Consider the following 23,895-nt stretch of genomic DNA (forward strand, 5'->3'; position numbering starts at 1 on the left):
TTTGTGGACTGAAATTTGGCCTGTGTAGCTGTCCAGAGCGTACTGGAGATGTTCATTTGTCTGGAGCAAATGCTCCAAGTTACCAACTGTTAATGGCAAATGTATGCACGCAAAATCACACCCAGCGAGGGTTCAGAGGCGAGCCCTGGCCCTCATGATTAATTGAGCCATTCGTTCCTGCGGTGTTGTGATGCTTTTGGGCGACTGATGTGACAGAAAAATCCACTCTATAATGATTAGAGGATCTTTCTGTGCTGTGTCCCACTGAAAGATCAGGCCATGAAATCTAGGTACATTACCTAGAACAACGAAACTGAAAGGCAGGTGTGGAAGGGTCCGGTGAGCCTGTCAAGAAGACAGGGCGAGCTGCACTTTACTGATGGCTTCTCGGGCCTCTGCAGTGATGGCACGTGGCGAGTCCAGGTCTTCACGACCCTTGAGAAGGTCGAACAGGGGCGAGAGGTCTTCCGTCGTAATGCCCAGCTGGGGACATACCCAGTTGATGGACCCACAAAGCTGATGCAAGTCCCGAAGGGTTTTTGGATCGTCTTGGATGGTGAGCTGCTGGGGTACAACAGTCCGTTCACCAATGTGGAGTCCAAGGTAAGTCCACAGTCAGGTACACTGGATCTTCTCGGTTTGATTTCAAACCCTGCTTTCTCGATGGCTCGGAGAGTCTCTTGGAGGGTCAAGTCCAGGTAATTGTTGTCATGTGCGCAGATCAAGATGTCATCCATATAGTGGAGTAGGATGGCCCTGGGGAACTCTTTCCTGATAGGGGACAGGACATGTCCGAAGTACCACTGGCAGATTGTCAGGGAATTTTTCATACCCTGGGGTAGAACTTGCCAATGGTATCTGCGCAAGGGGGCCTGCTGGTTCAGGGATGGCACGGAGAAGGCAAACCAAGGGGCATTGTGTGGGTGTAAGCAGATGGCAAAGAAGCAGTCTTTAATGTCTATGACAGCAAGCTTCAACTGTTGGGGGAACATTGAGGGTGAGGGCAGACCGAGCTGCAGGGGACCCATGTCTTCAATTATCTCACTAATTCTCTGGAGGTCCTGCATAAGCCTCCACCTGTCTTCGCCTGGCTTTTTTAGAACAAAGACAGGGGAGTTCCAAGGGCTGTTGGAGGGAACAAGGTGGCCTTTGGCCAGCTGTTCCTCTACAAGGGACTCAAGCATGTGCAGCTTTTCAGCCGATAGGGACCACTGCTTGCTCCAGATAGCTTTGTCTGTCTTCCAGGTAAGAGCTGGACTGGCACGCTTTCCAGTGGCCCCAACTAAAAATCCTTAGATGGAGGTGGGATTACCAGCTGAGTTCCCCATTGGCTAAGGAGGTCCCTGCCCCATAAGGTGAATCCTGATGGGATAACAAATGGCCTGATGGAGGCATAGTGTCCATCTGGGCCCTCAATAATGATGTTAATCGTACTCCTCATAGATGCTGCAGAACCCCCAATCCCCATAACCACCCCAGCAGCTGGCTTAAGTTTCCACTGCCGTGGCCACTCTGCTTCGGATATGATGGTGATATCAGCCCCTGTATCGACCATTCCCCCCAATGTGGCTGTGGATTTCCCATTGCGTAGTTTGCAATGAAGGGTTGGTTTGTGTAGATACAAAAATGCTGCTAGCAAGCATTTTCTTGCTATTTTCTAAGTCCGTGAGAGACTTTTCTCTCTCGCAGAAGAGGTAGCAAGGAATGTAAACAACCAAGCCACCTGCAACCTTGAAAAGTCTTGTTTATAGTATAGTAGAAAAATATTTTGACAATGGATGTTTTAGGGTTTTAGCCAATCACCCCAAGGGGTGGCTGATCCTTTGTCCAATTAGACTATGAAGAAAAAAGTCTATAAAAGAGTTTGTAAAATAATTAAATAAATCAATCTTGCTGCACAATTCCTGTCTGCTGGATCTTCTCTCCTCCTCCTCCCTATGGTTGTGGGACACAGTGATATACCCTAGGGCCTAGGCCTGTGGTAATAGGTTTGTCTTGTCCCACTACTTGTGCCCACCATAAGGATGGCGTCCTGTAGCACCTGGGGAAGTCCTCGGGCAGGATGATAGCCTGTGCTATCACTTGACTTTTTTGTAGAAACCAAAGGGTGTTAGCACAGGAGACAGCAATCTGTATTTGTCCACTGGGGTCTACCGTGTGCACCTCAGGTGAAACAGAGAGCTCGGGTGGACCCCACACGGTGTCTACAATTACTAAAATGTCTACTGTTTTATCCAAATTTTTTCAAAAACTGCGTGTATGGGTTGCTGAGTTTTGTGGTGGAAAAGGTGTGCACAGGTACTCAAGAGCAAAAGTCTTTTGCCTGCTTCACACTGCGGAGAGGAATCACTGTCTGTGGCATGAGTGGCAGAGCAGGGAGAGACGGCCGCTGATTTGGTGTCATGCGAGGAGGCCAGGCCGCGCTTCATTGCCTGTTTTATCCCGAACTGGTGCTTGCAGGTAGAATAGTCTGTAACAACAGGCTTTCCATTCCCATTAGATATCTTGGGTTTAGGGCAGTGTTTTACAAAGTGTTGAAAACTTCCACATGTAACACTGGGGCCTTTCATTATCGTCCTTTCCTGCTGTTAATGCACCCACCACCCCTTGTTGGAAGCTTGGGTTAACGGTGGATTCTTCCCTCACTAGTTTGGTGCACACTTCCACCATTTGGTCGAGGGTGGGGGCAGGATCCAGGGGGAGGGCTCTTATGACACTTTGGCATCTTGCATTTGCATTATCTCTCACCAAAATTCTAAGCAGCTCTCTCTGAGCTGCTATGCTTTCGACCTGGATCTCTATTGCCCCTTTTAACCGGTCTACAAATTTGATGAAGCTCTCTCCTTGTCCTTGCTTTATACTGGAGTAGCTGGCAGGAGGGGTAGAGCTGGTAGGAGTAAGGGACAATGCCCTCTCTGCAACCCGCTTCAAGTCACTCAGGACCGGCTCCAGGAGTGTCCGGGCCTGATCTAAAGGCTTCTCTAGGTTGCCTTAGCCGCATAGCTGCTCTAGGGTTAAATTTGATCTGTTGGGATTGCTCTGGTAACTCGCGTGGGGGTCCTGAAACAGCCTTTTCCATGTCTTCTCCCACAATAGACATCCAGTCGGGGAGAGCAGGCAGGACATGATTCTCTTAATATCATGCGGCACTAGAATACTTGCAGCAAAGGTAGCCTGTACTGGGCTTTTGAAATAAGGGGATTCCTGCCCGAAATCATTTGCAGCCTTACACAGTTCTTTTAAACTGGCAAATGGGAATAGTTCCCACCGGGGATTCTGACCCTGTCTATTGTATGTAACAGGGGCAGCTATGAATTCCCAGTCTCAGGTTACTTCCGAGTTTGCTAGACCGTGGCAACCGAAGGAGGAGGCGAGGTTAGGGGAGGGGCCACTGAAGGAAGGGGCGGGGGTGTGGGCGGAGCCCGTGATGAGAAAGGGATTCCCTGCGGGGGGGGGGGTCTGCCTCACGGAAGGGATCCCCGGTGACGTAGGAGGGTCCCGGCGTGGGTACACCCATCGACGTATGAGGGAGCAGGCGGGGGATGGGGACCACGCGATTACAAAATGCCCACTGCGTGGTCTCCACCATTTTGAGGAGCCACCGCTGACACATGGCCTCCATTGTTCGGGGCAGGGGCGGGAGACCCCGTAGCGAGGGGGGGGGGTGGGGGGTGGGGGGGGGTGAGGTGAGGTGAGGTGAGGTGCTGGAGCCGGCCATGTGGCCCGAGCCATGTTTGCGGCGCGGGGCTGGGGCCGGGGCTGGGGTAAAAGGAAAATCTCGGTGGATGGTTCTCTGTTCGTCAGCCAGCTCCCTGACGCTGAGAGAGTTATCGGCTAGTCCTTCCAGGCCGGTCTAATAGAATTTAGATCTCCTGTTGGGTTCGTGGCATCTTGGAACGGTGGCTTCTCGGGGCTTTCGCTCCCTGGGGGACACTCTTCCAAAGACTTCAGCTGAAGTCCCTGTTCGATGCACCAGTTAATGAAAGGGCTTCGGTGGATCGATGCCGCGTTTGTCCCTACTGGGTCCCTCATGGACCGCTTAGGCGGCACTCTCCTAGCACCTACATGTGCACACAGTCTCACCTTCGCAGGTGGTTGCAAACAGCCGCTCACACACACAATCTATGCACGAACCAAAGAGGCGAGAGGGATTCTCTGCATGCAATTCCGAGGCATTTAATGGCAACACCCCGAAGGGAACAGAGGCAAAAAAGAACCACAACCAAAAGCCCTCGCCCGTTTTATCCCAAAAACTCCCAAAGGCAGGCAGAGCATGCAAAACCAATAGTCTGAGGGCTAGGGGGCAGAGGCAAGGTTGAATGACATAACAGGGACAACGGGAAAAAGGATGGGAGGGGGAGAGGGCCAGTGACCAGCAGAATCTAGATAAAGGGAGAACTTTCTAACACAGTGTTGTAAGGAGAGACCACTTTTAAGGCAACTTGAGGGGTGTAAAGTGGACTTAGCCACCGCAACACATGAGTTTTCTTACTTTTACTTTTCTGATTCTCCCCCAACATCCCACTGTGGGTGAGTGAGCAAGCAGCTGTATGGTGCTTAGTTGCTGGCTGAGGTTAAATGACAAGTGTCCAATTCACCTGTCCTGGTTGCACAGAGAGGGTGAAGCTTAGCTGTGTGTGGCCATGTGGCTAGATTTCTATTCTATACCACCACTGTGATCGCTGGGGGGTGTGGTTTCAGGAAGAAAGAAAACGTGAGTGCACCCCAGAAGTGTGCCATTTTTTCTCCCTCTCTCCATTAGGGAGGTTGTTGGGATCAGCCCTGCAGACCCCGTCCTCTGCTGCTACTGCCCGTCCCCTACCCATTCTGACACTGAACCGTGCCATAAATCAAATCCCTCCTGATGGGAGAGAATTTTCTAAAGGTCCTTGCAAGGAGTTTCAAAGATAAACCAAGACTTTTCCTTGATTTTCAGTGCTGCCAGATAGTTGTTTATTAAGTCTTATCAGAGGAACAGAGCCACTAGCGTGACCCAGGTACAGCATAGAGCACAGAAAGCAGGAGTGAAGTCTCCCCTTATCAAGATTTACACAGCCTTTTAAAGATAATTTAACCAATGGTTACTAAAAACGTATATTATTTTCACTTTCCTACCAATTATTCAGTAACATGACTAGGAACTGCGGAATTCTCTATCCAATCATTCCAAACTACTTTTACTGCAGAACATGGAGTAGTAGAAGAAGGAGAAGAAGGTTTAGAGAACAACAACAATCCTCCATTTTGATATTTTTTACTCTTATCTATGTACTACAAAGAGAAGCCCAAATCCACTAAATTTTTCACCCTGTGACAATCTTACATAGTAGTCTATCACCTAATTCACACCACTGTATTTTCTAGTTCTTGTCTGACCGTTGGTAATTTTTTCCAAGGTTTGAAGCTAAAACAGTGTTGTTCAGGGGGGTAAGAACCCTTAAAAACAGGCAGAGAAATATTCTCGGCACTCTGGGTTCCCACACACCCCCATCCTGTTTGAACTAAAAACACTTCCTTGACAGCTTTGTCTGTCCAAAATTCCAAGCTACAAATTTGTCATTACAATCAGATTTATATTGCTCAATAAATCTTTTCTCCCTTATGTTCTTTTATCATTTTTGCATTAGGCATTAGCAAAGAAAGCTTTCCAAAGCTGCATGGACCGCCCTTGACATTTGAGGGCATTGCAAGCCAAATTCTGTCTCCACAAATGAGAAACATCCCTCGTGGCAATTGTGATGGATCCTGGTTGAACGATATGGTCATCTTTACTGTTGAATTGCACCAAGATGTTGCATTTCTATATATTTCGTAATTTGGAGTGACATCTGTTATCTTGTCTTTATTTTGTTTCAACCCTGGAGAACTGAATACTACACAAAACTCCATTCTTATTGAACCAAGAATTTCCAATTCCTGAGGTTTGTAAGGAGCCTCTGGAAGGGATTTGGTCCAAACATCCCAACTTTCCACTGGATTTGAGCCGAATCGTGAAAGTTTTAGATTAGCATGTTTGGAAGGTGGCCATTTGTCTGCTGGTAAACCGACTAAACATGTTGAAAATGGCTTCTTTGGCCTTGAATGAGTTAGACAGATGGTATCTAAGCCTGATGCATTGGCCAGTCTCCCAGACATTTTCTTTTGGTTGTTTCACTGGGAAAGCTGCATTGCTTAAGACAATCAGTGAGATGATAAGGCACAAGTGTAATACCTGATTGAGCTTCATTCTCAACAGCTTTATCCCACATAGGAATCTCTGATCTGTAACACAACTTCTAACGCACTCTTACATACAAAAATTACACCATTAACTTTCCCACTTTTTGCATAAGACTCCGTCCACAGTTTTTGCACAAAAAGACAACTGATGTCTGTGGCCTCAACAATAGTGTTGACAGCGATTCACGTCTGCGTGCTCGCCTCCTTGTTCCCGGAGTCAATTCCTGCTTGTTTCTGGACTTGATAAGGTTTCACTTTTTTTGCTGGAATCCACTTCAGTCATGCACCTGTTAAGACACAAGCATACCCTTTGCCCCAAGTTATTAGTTGAAATGGACCCTCGATCTTTCCCATCTCTAAACCTTTGATCAAGACTAAAGGATTTTCTCTCAATTTTGCCTGAGTACTATTTGAAAAATGCCTGATAATTGGTTGAGTAGGTTCTGCAAAGGAGCTATTCAAGAAGTTTAAAACGTACAAAGCTTTGTTCAACTGCATCTGAGGCGTAGCCTCTGCTTCCCCCCTTTTCTGTTTATTCAAAAGTTATTTTAAGGTATGGTGTGTTCTTTCAATGATGGCTTACCCTGTAGAAGTATTAGGAATGCCAAATATGTGACGAACACCCCAATTTTTCAAAAATGTATCGAGGGTTCATCCTCTGTAAGCTGGACCATTGTCTGTTTTAATTTCCTGAGGAACACCCAATGATGCAAATGCTTGCAAAAAATGTCGACATGCATGTTTCGCTGTTTCGCCTACATGTAGGGAAGCAAAGACTGCACCTGAGAAGATGTCCACAGATACATGAATATTTTTAAATCTCCCAAAAGATGGGTATTTTGTAACATGTGTCTGCCATAATTGCAGGCTCTGCAATCCTCTTGGATTGACTGCTCCTGTGGATACAGGGGGTTGCACAAGCTGACAGTCCGGACAGGCACTTATGATGGCCTTCGCTTGATCTTTAGAAATGCGGAATGTCCGCATCAGTGCTTGTGTGTTCTGATGAAAAAATGCATGACTCAGTTTTGCTTGTTCAAAAATGTTTGGCAAAGTGTTTGAAATGACCATGGTCAATTTGTCTGCTTCTGCATTTTCTTCTACCAAAAATCCCGGAAGAGAAGAGTGTGCTCTGATGTGGGAAATAAAATATTTGTGCTCTCTCTGATCTAATAATTTTTTCAAACACAAAAGATAAGAACACAGATTCTTATTATCAACTTCTTTCCAAAATGATCTTTCTATTCTTTAAATTATATTTGTCACGTAAGCTGAATCTGTAATTAGATTGAATGGTTCTTGAAACAAATGAAATGCTCAAACGACTGCTGCTAATTCCACAATCTGGGGTGAGTCTTGTACTATCTGAATATCTGACTCCCATTCTTTTGTAGTTACATTCTGCCATGTTATCACTGACCTTTGTGTTTTCCCTGAACCATCAGTAAATAACATTATTGCGTCTAATGGCACTTCACTTATCATGGGTTTTTCTCTGAAGCTTATTTTTGCTTGTAGCAGTTTGTGGCTTGGAAAATGAATTGAGCAAACGCCTGAGTAATCTAACAATGCAACCTGCAAATCATCTGATTTTTGCATTGCCCAATCAAAATATTTCTTTTTCAAAGGCAGATAGATTGTCATGAAATCCTTGCCTGCCATTGTTAGTAACCTTGCTCTAGCTCTGATTATAATTTGAGCTGCCATTTCTAAAGTTGTGAAAATTGTTTTAGGGGGTCTGTAGGGCAGAAAAATCCACTCTAATATTAATAAAGGATCTCGCTGTGATGAGTCCCATTGAAATATGAGACCATACAGTTGCATTTTTTCTCCTAACCCTGCAAGGAAAAACGGTTGGCTCGGTATAAAGCAATGTGCTTGTCTCTGTTGAAGAGCTTCAGCAATCTTTCCAAGAGCTTCTTGAGCTTCAGATGAGAGGGTTCTAGGTGAATTGATATTGCAGTCTCCCCTCAAGAGATTAAAAAGTGGTGCAAGTTCATAATTTGTGATTCCCAAGATTGGTCTGATCCAGTTGATCTCTCCCAGAAGCTGTTGTAGATCTCGCAGATTTTTAACTTGAGTTCTGACTTGTATCTTCTGTGGTCTTATTGCTTGCTCTGTAAGTCTCCATCCTAAATATCTCCACTGTTGGGGTCTCCCCCCCTGCCATGGAGCCCTGGGAGATGGGCCCTGGGGTGGAGACACGGGGTTTCCCTGCCCCTGGTCAGCCTCATTCCCCATTGGTTGGTTTGTGTTCCCCGGCGTGGCCAAGGACCCTCGGGTCCCGTGACTGCAGCCTTCCTGAGCAGAGCCCTGGCCATGCAGCTGGAGAAATAAACATCTCTGAAACATCTACCAAGAATCCGTCCATATATACTTCTTTTCCACGGGACTCCTGGTTTGATATATGCTTGTTATAGTAATCCCCGCTGTAACAAACTGGTGGAGGAATTGCCAGCAAGACACCGATCCCTGAGGAAAATTCGTGAGTAAAAAAGCACTCTAAACCTCTCTCTTCTCATCTTGGTTTGGATATTCTCTCTGGACTATGGAAGAATTGTGGGAAATGGGGCTCTCTGAGGCACAGAAAAAAATGTATCTAGAAGTAAAAGGAATCCTTGAACAACAAAACAAAACAGTAATGCAACCGGGAGATCTAGAACACTTTTTTATCTGGCTTTTCAAAAGGTTCTCCTATATTTCTCGAGACTTACTTTTTGATATCGAACCTCCTGGATCTTGTGAGGGGTGTTTTTGGGACAAGATCTGGGATAAGGTAAGGGATCAAAAAGAAGCTTTCCGTGCATACCTTATAATCAGGGAAGCTCTTGAAGAGCATTTGTATGGTCCCATTACCCCTAAAGCAGAAGATCATACTTATCCCGTGGCCGAGGCCGCACGGCCGCCATCCCGGGAGCACATGACTGCAGCCATGCCGGTGGAGGTGCCTGTGCTGGATGCGCCCGGCCCCCTCGGGAGCGCGCGCCTTATCGCGGACCTCATCCCTGTCTCAGGGTCCCCGGCCATGCGACCGCGAGTGAGGGAGCAATGCCACAGGCGCCACGGGTGTCATGGGCCACGAGCAGCCAGGAACCGGGCATCGGCGTGGCAGGCCGCTCTGAGCGACTTTCTCGGAGAGCCCTGTGGAGGGGGAAGCGGCGGTTTCCACAGCGACACGAGAAGCCGCGCAGCGCAGCGCTGAGCCGAAACGGGGTAGCTCTCAAAGCAGCGTGGAGTTTGCGGAGCGGAACCGTTCACAGGCCACGGAGCCAGCAGCGATGGCAACGTGGGGCCGCGCAGAGCCCAGACACGCGCTGGAGCAGCGCCGCTCGGAGAGCGCGGAGCAGCCGCAACGCGGGAGCCCGGCCGAGACATCGGAGTCAGCGAGGCGGCGGCCACGCGGGACCAGCAGCCACGACGAACATGGAAGCATGTGATCGGAGAAGTTATAGCAACGAAAATCACAGGAACTGTGAAATGGTACAATGTAAAAAACAACTATGGATTTATAACACGAGATGATACAGGGGAAGAGTTATTCATCCACAGAACTGCCATTAAAAGGAATAACCCTAAAAATTACCTGCAAAGTGTAGGAGATGGGGAAGTTGTACAGTTTGATATAGTGTAAGGAAAAAAGGGTTTACAAGCAGCAAATGTTACTGGGCCTGGAGGTATTCCCGTCAAAGGCAGCCGTTATGCACAAAATTATAAACAATATCCATCCCAGCAATTTCCCTACCCACAGCCTACTTTCCCCTTTTACCCTATACCCAATATGAACTCTTTCCTAAGTTTACCCTATCCCCAGTTTATTCCTAATCCGTTTTTCACCCCATGGCTTCCCTATACAATTCCATTTCCCTACAATTCCTCTCCAATGACGAGGGGGGATGAAAAGAGGGAGGGAAAAAATTAAACCCTCTCCTGCCTCAGTTTCCCCACAAAGCATGCTTGGAGAGTCCTGTCTCCCTTCTGTCAGCCCTAAGATGTTCCACAGAATCTGTTTAGACATTTAAAGACTCAGGAGGGTGGCTTGTTTTGTTTTGAAACTGTTCTTGTTATGTTTATCCAGTTGTTTTCATTCTCCTTTTATTAAAATAAAACGGGTGAGATGTTGGGGTCTCCCCCCCTGCCATGGAGCCCTGGGAGATGGGCCCTGGGGGGGAGGCACGGGGTTTCCCTGCCCCTGGTCAGCCTCATTCCCCATTGGTTGGTTTGTGTTCCCCCGTGTGGCCAAGGACCCTCGGATCCCGTGACTGCGGCGTTCCTGAGCAGAGCCCCGGCCATGCGGCTGGAGAAATAAACATCTCTGAAACATCTACCAAGAATCCGTCCATATATACTTCTTTTCCACGGGACTCCTGGTTTGATATATGCTTGTTACAGTAATCCCTGCTGTAACACTCCACGGTGAATTTTCTTGAATTTTTGAAGTGGAGATTTCCAATCCGGCTTTTTGGACTTTTGTAATCGCGCTGTCATGAGCTTCTTGTAGCTCTTGTTGTGTAGACACTGCAATGAGCAGATCATCCATATAATGAATAATTATTACTTGTGGATGTTTCTTTCGTGCTGGAGATAAGGCTCACGCCACAAACCATTGACAAATGGTTGGAGAATTTTTGAGACCTTGTGGAAGAACAACCCAGTGATATCTTTGCAGAGGTTCTTGTCTGTTGATACTTGGGACAGAAAATGCAAATCGAGGAGCATCCTCTGGATGAAGTGGGATGTTGAAGAAACAATCTTTGAGATCAATGATTACAAGTGGCCAATCTCTCGGAATCATTGAGGGAGATGGAAGTCCAAGTTGAAGTGGTCCCATTTCTTCAATGACCTCATTAATCTTTCTGAGGTCATGGAGCAATCTCCATGAACCAGAGGTTTTTTTGCGAATCACAAATACTGGAGAATTCCAGGGACTATTAGTTGGTTTTATGTGGCCTTTTTGCAATTGTTCTTTAACAAGACTCTTGAGAGCACTCAGTTTCTTCTCTTCCAGGGGCCACTGGTCCACCCATATAGGTTTGTCTGTTTTCCAGGTTAATTTCAAGGTGGTGAGTGCTGCAGTGACCCCTATTAAAAATCCACTTCTATCTTTGTTCCCCACTGTGATAAGATGTCTCTTCCCCATACTGTGATGGGCTTCTGACCAATGAAAGGACGAATGATTGCTGTCTTTCCTCCTGGCCCTGAAACAACGATTGCATGCTCACTCTGCAGGCATAGGGTATTTCCTCCAATACCTGAAAGTGAGTTCAAAGGTGCCCTCAAGTGCCATTCTTTGGGCCAAAAGAGATAAGAGATGACTGTAACATCTGCACCAGTGTCCAACATGCCCTTGATGGAGATTGTCTTGTCTCCACATGTTAAGCTGCAAACGAACACAGGTCGATCACGGCTTATCTGCTTCATCCAACTGGCATGAATGTCCACGTCTTCAATGTCAACTGAAGCTTGTTGATCGGTCACTGGCATGATCTGTTCTGTTGCATGAAATGGTAAGGCAATAGCTTTGGCTATTGGAGTATTTTCTGGAATAACCAGTGGAGCATGTAAAGGTTGAGCCAAAACTGTTAGCTCTTCATTTTGATCTGCTGAAACAATTGATGGAAAAACAATGAGCCCTATGATGCTACATCTTTCCTTGCCTACTATTAAAAAGTCTTGTCTCTTCCAAGATGTTCCAGTGACCCCTGTGGGTATCACTGCATGATTTTCATTCATAAAACATACTAATTTGGAAGTTGCTAATTCGCATTGTGCCCCTGGTGGTAGCAATTCTGGGTCGCTGTGGAATCTACAGATGGTCCGGCTGACGGAGTTTGAGTGACCTTCTCTGATAACTGTGTTCCCTGTGGGATTACGGATTGAGCCATCACCATCACTTGTGTCATAGCACGTTGGCGTCCCGCGCTCCTTTTCAAGTTTCCTGGAAGTAGTAAAAGATTCCCATCCACATCTGTTCTGGCGCAACATTAGTTGGCATGATGCTTTCCTCTTCTACATCTTGGACAGAGGCCTGATGTTTTCACATTTTTTTCAGATCCTGGACAATACTTTTTCATGCGTCCATATTTTCCGCATTTAAAGCATGGTCTCCCAGTGAATTCTGCAGCCATCACTTTTGTGGAGTTACTTTGTTGCAGATCTGGACGAAGCGCTGCTATTTGCTCTTTAAGAAGTTTTCCAAGTTCTTGTCCAAAAGCATTTGCTTGAACTGTTGCAATATGCTGAGGTGTGTCCACCTTACTGCGTGCTTCTATCATTTCAGCTATGGTCGCTTGACCAGGTATAGCACTGATTATACGTTTGCACTCTGCATTAGCGTTTGCAAAAGCAAGACTTTGTAGCAGATATGGTTTTGCTGCTTCATCACTGACTTGTCTGTCCAAGGCTTGCTTTAGACGATCGACGAATGAGGTAAAACTTTCAGCAAGATCTTGCTTTATTTCTGTGTAAACGCCTTCTGGGGTTCCAGTAGGTGGAATTTGTAAGATTGCTTTTTGCGCTGCTTCTTTGATATTTATAAGCACATTTCGAGGCAAAACAACTGCCTGATCTTCTGGTCTAGCATGAGGTTCGTCACCAGCCAATTGCTCTAATGTGAGAGCTGCATGTGGTCCTCCTGCATATTTTTCTCTCAGTTCACGAAGTGCTCTTCTCCATCTTGCATCCCATAGCAGGAGTTGTGCATCTGTAAGTATTGTTGAGGCAATACTTCTACAGTCAAAAGGTACCAAATCATAATTGTTAAATGTGCCTCTCAAAAGTTGTTTGAAGTATGGACTTCCCAGTCCATAATTCTTCACTGCATCCATTAAATCTTTGATAACTTGATGATCCATTGGTTGCCATACAGGAGGATTTTGATTTTGTCTGGTATACGTAACCGGCATTACAATACTATCTGTTTCGGCCATATTAAAATCTCTGTCTTTAAGTCCCTTTTTCCTAATACTTGACCAGTCTGTTGTAGCAGACGTATCTCTTGAAACATATCTGTCAGGTGAAACCATGTCCATACCAGCATTTTGTGAACTTGCAGCTTGATTGGACTGCAGGGATGCAAGTTCTTCTTCAACAAAGAATCCATGCATTCCATCTTCTTCTCCCCCTCCTGGATGAGGAATAGGGGACAGTATTTGCGGTTGTGCACTGTAAGGTAATAAACGAGGAGTGGCTGAACCTGCCATTGCAGGTGGCTTTGATCTGGATACTGAAGGAAAAGGTACAGTGGATCTGGACAGGGTACTGCCACCATGCGGGATGGGTGAGGGCTGGGGACCCAGTGCACCAACCTCTTGCGGTAGATAATCTCTTGCACATTCTCTCAGTCGGAAGTAAAGATGACGAACAAAGGCATCTGAAAGCCGAAAGCAACCATGGAAAAATGAGGGATCAGATGCCTGTTGTTGTGGAATTCGAAGCTTTGAAGAAGGCATACGAGAAGTTGGAGTTGTACTGCTCGTTGTAAAAAAATGAGATGAAGCTTGAGAAGATATAGGAATGCCTTCTGAAGCTGTGATGGTGTAAGAGACAGTCTGAAGATCCCCCATCTGCCTCACGATCATCGCCGAGGACAGAGACTGAACATAGGAGTCCTGGCCTGGCTGAGGTGGGATGTCTGCCAAGTGTTGCCTGCGGGTGTGCCCACTGGGAACTGGTACGCATTCCTGAGGAAAATTAGTGCAGGTCACAATGGACTGCGCCGTTCTTGCTACCCAGGCGGGAAGGACTGCGCTGAAGCGGAAAGGAATGACCTGTCCTGTACACCTCTCCTGTACACCTGTCTTGTACGTCTGTCCTGTACCTGTTTCCCAAAGCAGCGGACCCCATAACAATGGCTGTAGATTTCCCAACCTCTTGGCCAGTTGCCCCTCGCTTCTGAAAAGGACTATAAAGGGACTTTCTGAAATAACTGAGCCTGAGATCTCCCCACGGAAAGAAGACGAATCTATTGGCGGAAGACCACGAGGACTTCGTCTCATCCGTTGGTAGCTATTGCCCCTCTTTTTCCCCCTCTCTACTTTGTTTTTCTCTCTCTCTCTCTCTTACTCTCTTCTATTGCATTACTGTGTTGTGGGCACTTAATAAAGGTGCACTGTTCTGATTAAAAGTGAAATCTCTTGTGTCTTTTTACACTCTGAGATCGATAAACGAACCATCACGACCCCCGCTTGCATATGCAGATCGTGACATTAAACTGGCGTCATGGACAGGATCTCTGAGAGACAGAAGGGGTTGCAAGGTTGTGTGTAGTCTGTAATAGGGGAAGGACGTTTCGCTGCAGCCGCACCTAGCCCGACACCCCGAAAGGGGTGAGCGGTGTCTAGAAAGCAAGGGGGGTGACTCAAATTTCCCGCAAACTGCACACGCCTAGGTGAAAAGCACCCCATACTCAGTTGAGGTCTCTGTCTTCAGATTTTTTGCAAAAGATCTCTTAGTGTAAAAGGGGGAACTGCGTTTTTTTTTGCTGTGTGTGTGTGAATTTGGACTGCTTGGTGTAGCGAAGAGACAACCATAAGTAACTTAAGGAGTACCTCCCAAGCAGATTTGGTCTCTTCACCCACCCAGGGAAGCGAAGGGAGACACAGTGAAGCTGTGTGTGTCGCAGTGTGTAATTAACTTTTATCTCCCTGTGGTGGTTTTGATCCCTTCATAAAATGACTGAAAACCCCAGTGCAAAAGTTAAAGCTGCATTTTATGCTCTGCTAGCAAAACATAATGCCCGGCCCTCTCCGGGAGGGGAAGAATGAGCTCAAAATAACTGGTTTAATTTGGATAATGTGACTGATAGAGTATGTTCTTTACAACATGAGACAAAATTTAAATTTGGTCAAAATAAAACCATAATCTGCTCTGGTTTAGGGGCATGCCTTGCGGCAGCTATAGATCACCGCTTAAAGCGATGTAGTGAAGAGAAAGCAATCATAGATTCCCTTCAAAACCTAGTGGAGATTTTACAGAAACAATTAGATGAAGAGAAGAATAAAAATCATTTGCTAGAGGCTGCTTTAAAAGAGGAATATTTTAAGAATTCAAAGAATGCTGACTCACCAAAAGAGACAGAGGAAAAGGAAACTCCTCACATTAACCAAATATACCCCCAGAAAGAACTAATGCTAATGAAAAATTGTGGGGAAAACTGCTGCCCTCATATGAGACCTCTAATTAAAACAGAATATAATTATATCAATGATGAAGATTTTGAACCGCATATCACCACTAAACAAATACCATACACTGCTATTGAATTGGCTAGATTAAAAAAGGAGTATGGGCGGCTCCCCCACGAATCTGAGACGGAATATGTTTTCCGAGTGTCCCTCACTGGAGGAGACCAAATTCAATTAACTGAACAGGAGGCCAGTGGATACTGGGGACATGGAGTTTTCTTGACAACAGGAGACAAACGTGGCACATGGTCCCTGACTCAGCGCGCAGCTTTCTGGGCTGGGGGACTCAATCCTTTAGAAAGGGGAGACCCTTTAGCTATAGTTGGTACTCCCGATCAACTTCTAGAAAGTGTCCACAAAGCCGCCTGTCTGCAAATGATCCATGAAAGGAAATTAACTCCTGGATATGAATCCCCGATGCAATTACCTGTGAAACCTGAACTGATGACCCCTTTAATTCGAGGCCTTCCAGAATCACTCAAACCTACAGCAATTGTCCTTCAAAAAACCATAGCAGCTGTAGGTCCTGTAGAAAGGCTGGATAGATTCCTTGGAAACCCGAGTGACCGAACCGGATCTACCGATCCTGGGTTTACTCCATACTCAACCCCCTCTCAGCCGCCAGGTTCACAATTGAATTCACCTGCCGGTGATCGCAAAGTTTGGACATGGAGTGAGGTTGCAGAAGATCTGATTAATTACAGTAGAAAATATGGACCTATAAAAATCCCAGAGGAAAAATCAGACAAAACAAAAGGTGTCAGGTACATTAGGGCTCCTCATAGCAAAAAGCCAGAAATTGTAAAACAGATCCCTAACCGTCAGCATTGGTGGTTATTAGGCATCAAAAAGGGGGTCCCCAGAGATATGATGGATGGCTTACCCCTTGATAAATTGAGGAAGGTAGTGTCTAACTGGCACTGCCGAAAACCCATTCTACCGAATCCGTCAATTCAACCCAGTGCACCCCTCCTCCCTCAGAATCTGGGCAGTGAGTCAAAGCAACCTCTCCCTCAAAGTCTGTGCAGTGAGCCAAAACGACCTCTCCCTCAAAACCAAGGAAACTAGACCCTCCGTCTCTTGTCAGTGGGCGAAGAGATGGAGCATGGGTATACCTGAGAATGCTCACTAAAAATAAAACAGGAGATATAATGATCACAGCTATTACAGGTCCTAAACGGGCACCTGTAACTTTTCTGATTGACACTGGGGCACAAATTTCTGCGCTGACAAAGAAAGATGCCCAGAGGTGTGGAATTGTTCCAACAAAGAACCGATATTGTGTTTTAAATGCCTTGGGAATGACAGAATCTATGAATGTGGCCTTAGTCAAGCTCACTTTGCCTGGAGAGGAAAATCAACTCTCTATTAATATGGTGACTGGAGATATCCCAACCAATTTATTAGGGATGAATGCCCTCGTTGGGAGACAGTGGGAGGACTCAGAGGGTCTTCTGTGGTCTTTTGGCACACCATGTTTTAACATCAGACTGCTCCAAGCTGCACCCTCCCTACCATTCAACAAAGTAACTAATGTGAAACAATACCTCCTTCCCCTGGGTGCCAAAGAGAGTATCAAGCCAGTGATACAGGAGCTGCTAGAACAAGGAGTAATAGTTAATATTCATTCTCCTTTCAATTCTCCGGTGTGGCCAGTACGAAAGCCTAATGGGAAGTGGAGGCTGACAATAGATTTTCGCAGGCTAAATGCCTCTTACAGCAGCCGTCCCAAATCTGGCAGAATTAATAACATTGATTCAAGAAAAGGCTCATTCAATCATGGCAACTATAGATGTCAAAGACATGTTTTTTATGATACCTTTACAGCCAGAAGATATGGATCGTTTTGCTTTCACATGGGAAGGTCAGAAATACACTTTCACTAGGCTTCCCCAAGGGTACAAACATTCTCCTACCCTGGCTCATCACGCTTTAGCCCAAGAGTTAGAAAAAATACCCAAAGCTGACAATGTAGCTATCAATACATTGATGATATCCTTGTGGGAGGAGATGAAATAGAAGAAGTGAGAGATACCCAACAGAAAATAATCTCCCACTTAGAAAGCCTTGATTTGCAAATTCCCCCAGAAAAAATCCAAAACCCTTCACATGAAGTGAAATTTTTGGGAATTTGGTAGAAAGGAGGTATGACATGTATCCCACCTGATACCCTAACCTCTTTAGACCAGATTAAAATGCCTGAATCCAAAAAAGATCTCCAACATGCTTTAGGATTATTAGTATTCTGGAGAAAACACATCCCAGATTTTTCCATAATTGCCAGACCTCTTTATAACTTGTTAAGAAAAGGGGTAAAATGGGAATGGACTGCTTCTCAAGAAGAAGCATTGCAATTGTTGATCTTTGAAGCAACAGCTTACCAAGCCCTGGGCCCTATTCATCCTACAGATCCTTTCCAGGTGGAATGGGGATTTGCCTCCTCAGGGTTGTCGGTACACATATGGCAGCGGGGTCCTGAGGGTCCGACGAGGCCTGTTGGTTTTTACTCCCGTGGCTTCAAAGATGCTGAAAAAAAGATACACTACCTGGGAGAAAGGATTGTTTGTGGTTAGCTTAGCTCTCATAGAAGTGGAGAAGATTGCACGACAACAACCAATTGTTTTGAGAGGCCCTTTCAAAGTTATTAAGGCAGTCTCTACTGGGACCCCCCACCTGACAGGGTGGCCCAGAGGGCCTCAGTAAGAAAGTGGTACGCTCAGATTGAACATTATTTGTAGCGTCTTCTCAGTAACTGAAGGAGCTGTAAAAAATCTGGCAATCCAAGAGACTGAAAACTTGGGTAGCAGCCAAGACAAACCTGCCTCAGTCATTAAAGTAGCCCCTCCTTTTTCCCCCGAACAGTCAGCAAACTCTTGGTTTACAGATGCTTCTGCCAAGCGAGAAGGAAAGGTGTGGAAGTACAAGGCTGTAGCCCTCCACACTTCCTCAGGTGAATGAATTATCACAGAGGGGGAAAGCAGCGCCCAAGTTGGCGAGCTGATAGCTGTTTGGAGTGCTTTCCAACGTGAGGCACAGAATACTTCTCCTGTCTGTATCTACACTGATTCCTATGCTGTGTTTAAGGGATGTACTGAGTGGCTTCCTTTTTGGCAGCAAAATGACTGGGAAGTTAACAGAATCCCAGTATGGCAAAAGGAAAAGTGGCAAGAAATTCTAAATATTGCAAGTCAAGGGAATTTTGCCGTGGGGTGGGTAGCCTTTCACCAGATAGATGGAAATCCAGCAGGAGAGTGGAACAATAAAGCTGATGAATTAGCAAGACTAAGTCCTTTGAAAAAGGATCAGATTACAGAGGACTGGGAGCACTTATTAGAATGGTTGCATGTAAAAAGACAACACACAGGTGCAAAAGATTTGTACAAAGAAGCCCTTGCTCGCAGTTGGCCTGTTACTAGAGAAATGTGCAAAACATGCATATCAGCCTGTGAACAATGCTGCAGACGGCTAGAAAGACACCCTTTGGAAGATGACCCTCTGCATTTAAGAAAGGCTTATGGGATGCGTGGCAGGTAGATTATATTGGCCCCTTTAAAAAGTCAGGAGGTAAACACTTTGTGCTGGTAGGAGTGGAGATAATATCTGGGTTAGTCCAGGCCGATGCCTTTAAAAGAGCTACAGGAGATAACACTGTCAAAGCATTGCAGGGATGGTTTGGAACTTTCCCAAAACCACAAGAAATTCAATCTGATAATGGGTCTCACTTTACTGCCAAAGTTGTACAGGACTGGGCAAAAAGTGAAGGGATTAAATGGACTTTCCACACCCCTTACTACCCTCAAGCTAACGGCATTGTAGAAAGGACCAATGGTCTCCTGAAACGACTTCTGAAACCACAGGAGGGAAATTGGGATGTTCGGCTATGGGAAGCTGTGAAAGGTGTGAATGATAGATGGGGTGTAAACGGGTGTCCTAAAATCACTGCCTTTTGCCCAACAGCTCCAAGCATAATTCCTTCACTACAGGGACCAAATGATCCTAAGAATCCTGCACACTACCCTGGACAACCTGTTTTGGTAGACCTTCCTACTGTAGGAGAAGTACCACTAGTGCTAAAAAGCCCTCTGAATAAATATGCATGGGTAGCCTCTGATGCCCTAGGGAGACAGCATCGGATACACACACGCTGGATAATTCCATCATTCTAATTTTCTACCTTTTGGTGGCAGACTCTGTTGTGTTTACTTTTCACAGAAGACCTCCGAGGGACATGAAGACCACATAAACCATGATAAAACTGGTGATACTTTTCTGCATCCTACCACAACACCAGGGCCAAAACCCAGCTGAGTGGCCATGGTCTGAAGCTACCATTAGGTACACTAGTACCCTAGGATCCTATCCCAGAGATCGTCGCCCAAACCTAGCGACTGTAGTACTGCACGACTCTGAGGTATACCGTTCAAATGAATGGGGATGGGACTTGAAGGATTGGACTACAATCCTAAATGGAACAATTGGTGAAAGAATTGAGGTAAGATGCAGAAAAGTAGAAGGATCTCTCTACGAGAAAGCTTCCACCATTACAATTGCCGGGAATTTTCTAAAACCAGATGGGAAAAGTGATTTGCACCCCAACATTACGGCCAAACTCTGCCCTACAACAGAGTGGGCGTGTGACAAACAAACCCCCTTCATCCTGTGTTGTCGTCAGAAGAATGTCGGTAACTACACCTTAGACTCCAGTACCAACAATGTTGAAATCACAAAGCTTTGCAAAAACGAACCAACTGACTGCTGGTATAACTTTAACTAAATCAGCCTATGTAACATGCAGTTGGCGAAATAACCAGGTAGATCAGCCAAGTTTGAAAGGTTTAACTTATAAATTCAAAATAAACGCCGTAGCAAAGCCCATACTGAGAGCAGTAGTTACGTACCATGGTATAAGTACCTCCCTTGTGCTAGATGACAAGAATAACGTTTTTCCTCCCTTTATGGTAACCCAAGGTGATGATGTTACAATACGATGTAGATTAATTGATGGATCTTTTACTGAACCTATACACAGTTATAGCATTGGACCTCATGGCCGTGTTTCATTTTGTGAAATTCAAAACCAAGATGTTGGCTAAACTTAACTGCTGTACAATTTTCCCATAAAGTCATGTGGGGTAAAAACAATACAAAATACTGGGGGGAACTCGATGTTGATGTTGTAATACCTACCACCCAACCACCGGTTATGCTAAGCCCAAGAATTTTTGAAATTGGACCATATATAATCAGGAAAACAGGCCAACAACAAATATTGTTCAATCTGGCATGGTCCCTTAAACAAGTCAAATTACTGATGCAAAACAATGTCTCAGAAGTTCAGGCAGCTTGTTCACCTTTTCTGCAAACTTCCTTCGAGGGGTGGACAACCTGGTTGCGAAAGCGGAACCCTTCTAAGAAACGAACGCAAAGAGACATAACTGGTGTTATGGGAACAGGATTGGGAATCTTAAATAGTATTGATTCAGAAGTACTAATGAATAAATTGGCTGCCACAACTAGAGATTTGACTAAAATACAACAACCACTGCAGTCTTCCCTATTAGCCTTGGGAAGCCATCAGTGGTTGTTATCAAACATATTACCAAATTGGGAAAAGGTAAATGTGAATGACCACAAATTGATAATTGACGCACTCGATGCTACAAAAAACATTTCTTTGGCTCTCAGCTGCATCCAGGCTCAATTGTGGATGCAGTCAGTTGCTGCCTCAATTATAAGAGAAGGCGAAGAAGGCACTTTTCCTACTGAAATTCGGAAAATAATCTGGGACAGTGCCACTGATTTTGAAAGAGAATTCCAATCCTGGTGGAACTTAGTAAATTTTACCTACGATCCCCTCACAAACACAGCCACAGCCTTTGTACTGACCGTACGTAATGCTTCAGTGCATTTGATATTCCCTGTCATTGCATTAGGGCTAAACCATGATGGAGCTGTTCTCTATCCTTTTGAGCATAGAGAATGGGCCCGTCAAATTGGCGAGAAGTGGCAAACTGTTAATTTAGAAACTTGTATTGTCCGAGAACGACAAGGGTTCATCTGTGAAAGTAATGCAATTAGAGCTCAAGACATTTGTTTAGATACAGAACAAAATATCTGTCATTTTGAAATTCATCCTAACGAGATTCCTGAAACAGTGCTTGTCTATATAGGTAATGGATGTGCATGCTTAAGAACTGCTTGTGATAAAGTATTTGTAGAAAATTTAGTAGTAGATACTAAAAATCATTCACATTTTTGTGTTTGTAACTTTACTAAAATCATAGGATGTGATTTTTCATATTTAGTCCCAGTTACTTCTTATCACCTTTTACAGTCCAATTACACACTAATCCACCAATTATTGCCTACCCCCATTGGGATGAAACTTACTTTGGTAAAGCAATTTTTGCTTCACCAAGATTTAATTGAAATTTTGGAAAAGATCAAGAAAAATGGACAGAAAACCTTGGTAACTGTTCATCACAATGTGAAAGAAATACATCGTGTTCTAGAAAGAGTAAAGAAAGATGCTGAACACAGGTGGTGGGATACTCTTTTTGGGTGGTCACCTACTGCTACAGGTGTCCTGAACAAATTGTGTCATCCCATCCTTGTTCTCTGGATTTTGGTTTTGATTGGTTTTGCTTTATCAGCAATCTTATACATCATGAATTGGAGAATGATGAAATGGTTAACACAATTGACATCTGTAATAGATGTCCACGATTTGGGCAATATCCCATCCACTCTGGACATACCCAAGGTTATTGACACGAGACGAACTACACGAGTATTAAAAAAAGATGTGATAAGAAATTAGAGGTATATTTTGATTAAAAAATTACATGTGTATTCTGATTTAAAAATTACTTATTCCTTCTTTTGTATCCTTCTTTTCCTTTTCTTTTCTTTTCTTTCCTTTTCTTTTCTTTTCTTTTCCTTCCTTTCTTATGTTCTCTACCCTTTTTCCCGGGATATGCTACCAACATTGACAAGTCCTGAAGACTTCGCAACGACACTACGAAATCGTGCTGATGGAGCTCGCTTGACGACAATCGTGAGTCACGGGGTGGTGTAAGAGACGGCCTGAAGATCCCTCATCTGCCTCACGATCATCGCCGAGGACAGAGACTGAACATAGGAGTCCTGGCCTGGCTGAGGTGGGATGTCTGCCAAGTGTTGCCTGCGGGTGTGCCCACTGGGAACTGGTACACATTCCTGAGGAAAATTGGTGCAGGTCGCAATGGACTGCGCCGTTCTTGCTGCCCAGGCGGGAAGGACTGCACTGAAGCGGAAAGGAATGACCTGTCCTGTACGCCTGTCCTGTACGTCTATCCTATACCTGTTTCCCAAAGCAACAGGCCCCATAACAATGGCTGTAGATTTCCCAACCTCTTGGCCAGTTGCCCCTCGCTTCTGAAAAGGACTATAAAGGGACTTTCTGAAATAACTGAGCCTGAGATCTCCCCACGGAAAGAAGACGAATCTATTGGCGGAAGACCACGAGGACTTCGTCTCATCCGTTGGTAGCTATTGCCCCCTCTTTTTCTTCCTCTCTACTTTGTGTTTCTTTATCTCTCTCTCTCTTTCTCTCTTCTATTGCATTACTGTGTTGTGGGCACTTAATAAAGGTGCACTGTTCTGATTAAAACTGAAATCTCTTGTGTCCTTTTACACTCTGAGATCGATAAATGAACCATCACAACCCCCGCTTGCATATGCGGATCATGACACATGGTCACCATATCCTCTCCACTGAGGTCCTGAACAGGCACTTGAGGATGAAAAAGTCCCATAAAATCAGCTGAACGTCCCTGAGAAGTTCAAGAAGAATGTGCATGAAGTGGAATGTCTCGCTCTGAGACTTCACTTTTAATAGGAATAATACGTGCTTGGTCCTGTTGTGATGGAAGAGGTGTCAGTATATATTTGAAAAAGTCCTCTTTCTCTTCTGGAGATAAAATGGATTTTGTCTCGCTGAAACCGTGCGGGAGATATGGTTTAACATCGTGTGATTGTCATGATAATTCTCTGAGTGGTGTTGTCAGAGGGATGACAAGGGGTACATGCGATGGTGACACCTTAGTTGCTGTGAGAAATGAGACAACTCTTAAAAAGATTAATTTATTGAAAACAGAAAAATTGAAAAATTACAGAAATCAGAAAAATATAAAAACTTGGGATCCTATGGCTCAGTAGATGGTATGCCCCAGGAGCGCAGGGATTTGAGGTCTTCTGGCTGAGACAGCACTAGAACTTGCAGTGCTGGGTTGACTTTAAAAAAATTACTAAAAGCCCCTTGAAAGGAGTAAGGCTTTGAATGCCCCAGCACCAACGTCTCCCACAGCTGGTCTGGAGAGAGCAAGAGGGGAAAAAAAGAGACCCCGCCTCTCCGCTTCGTCCTTTTTATAGTTTTTGCTCCGCCCCCAGTCCGCCCCTTTGGTCCAAAGCGATTGGTGCTTTCCCTTTGATGGATCATCTCCGTCCACCAATG

The sequence above is a fragment of the Corvus moneduloides genome, chromosome W, assembly GCF_009650955.1.
Source record: "Corvus moneduloides isolate bCorMon1 chromosome W, bCorMon1.pri, whole genome shotgun sequence".
Classification (NCBI taxonomy): domain Eukaryota; kingdom Metazoa; phylum Chordata; class Aves; order Passeriformes; family Corvidae; genus Corvus; species Corvus moneduloides.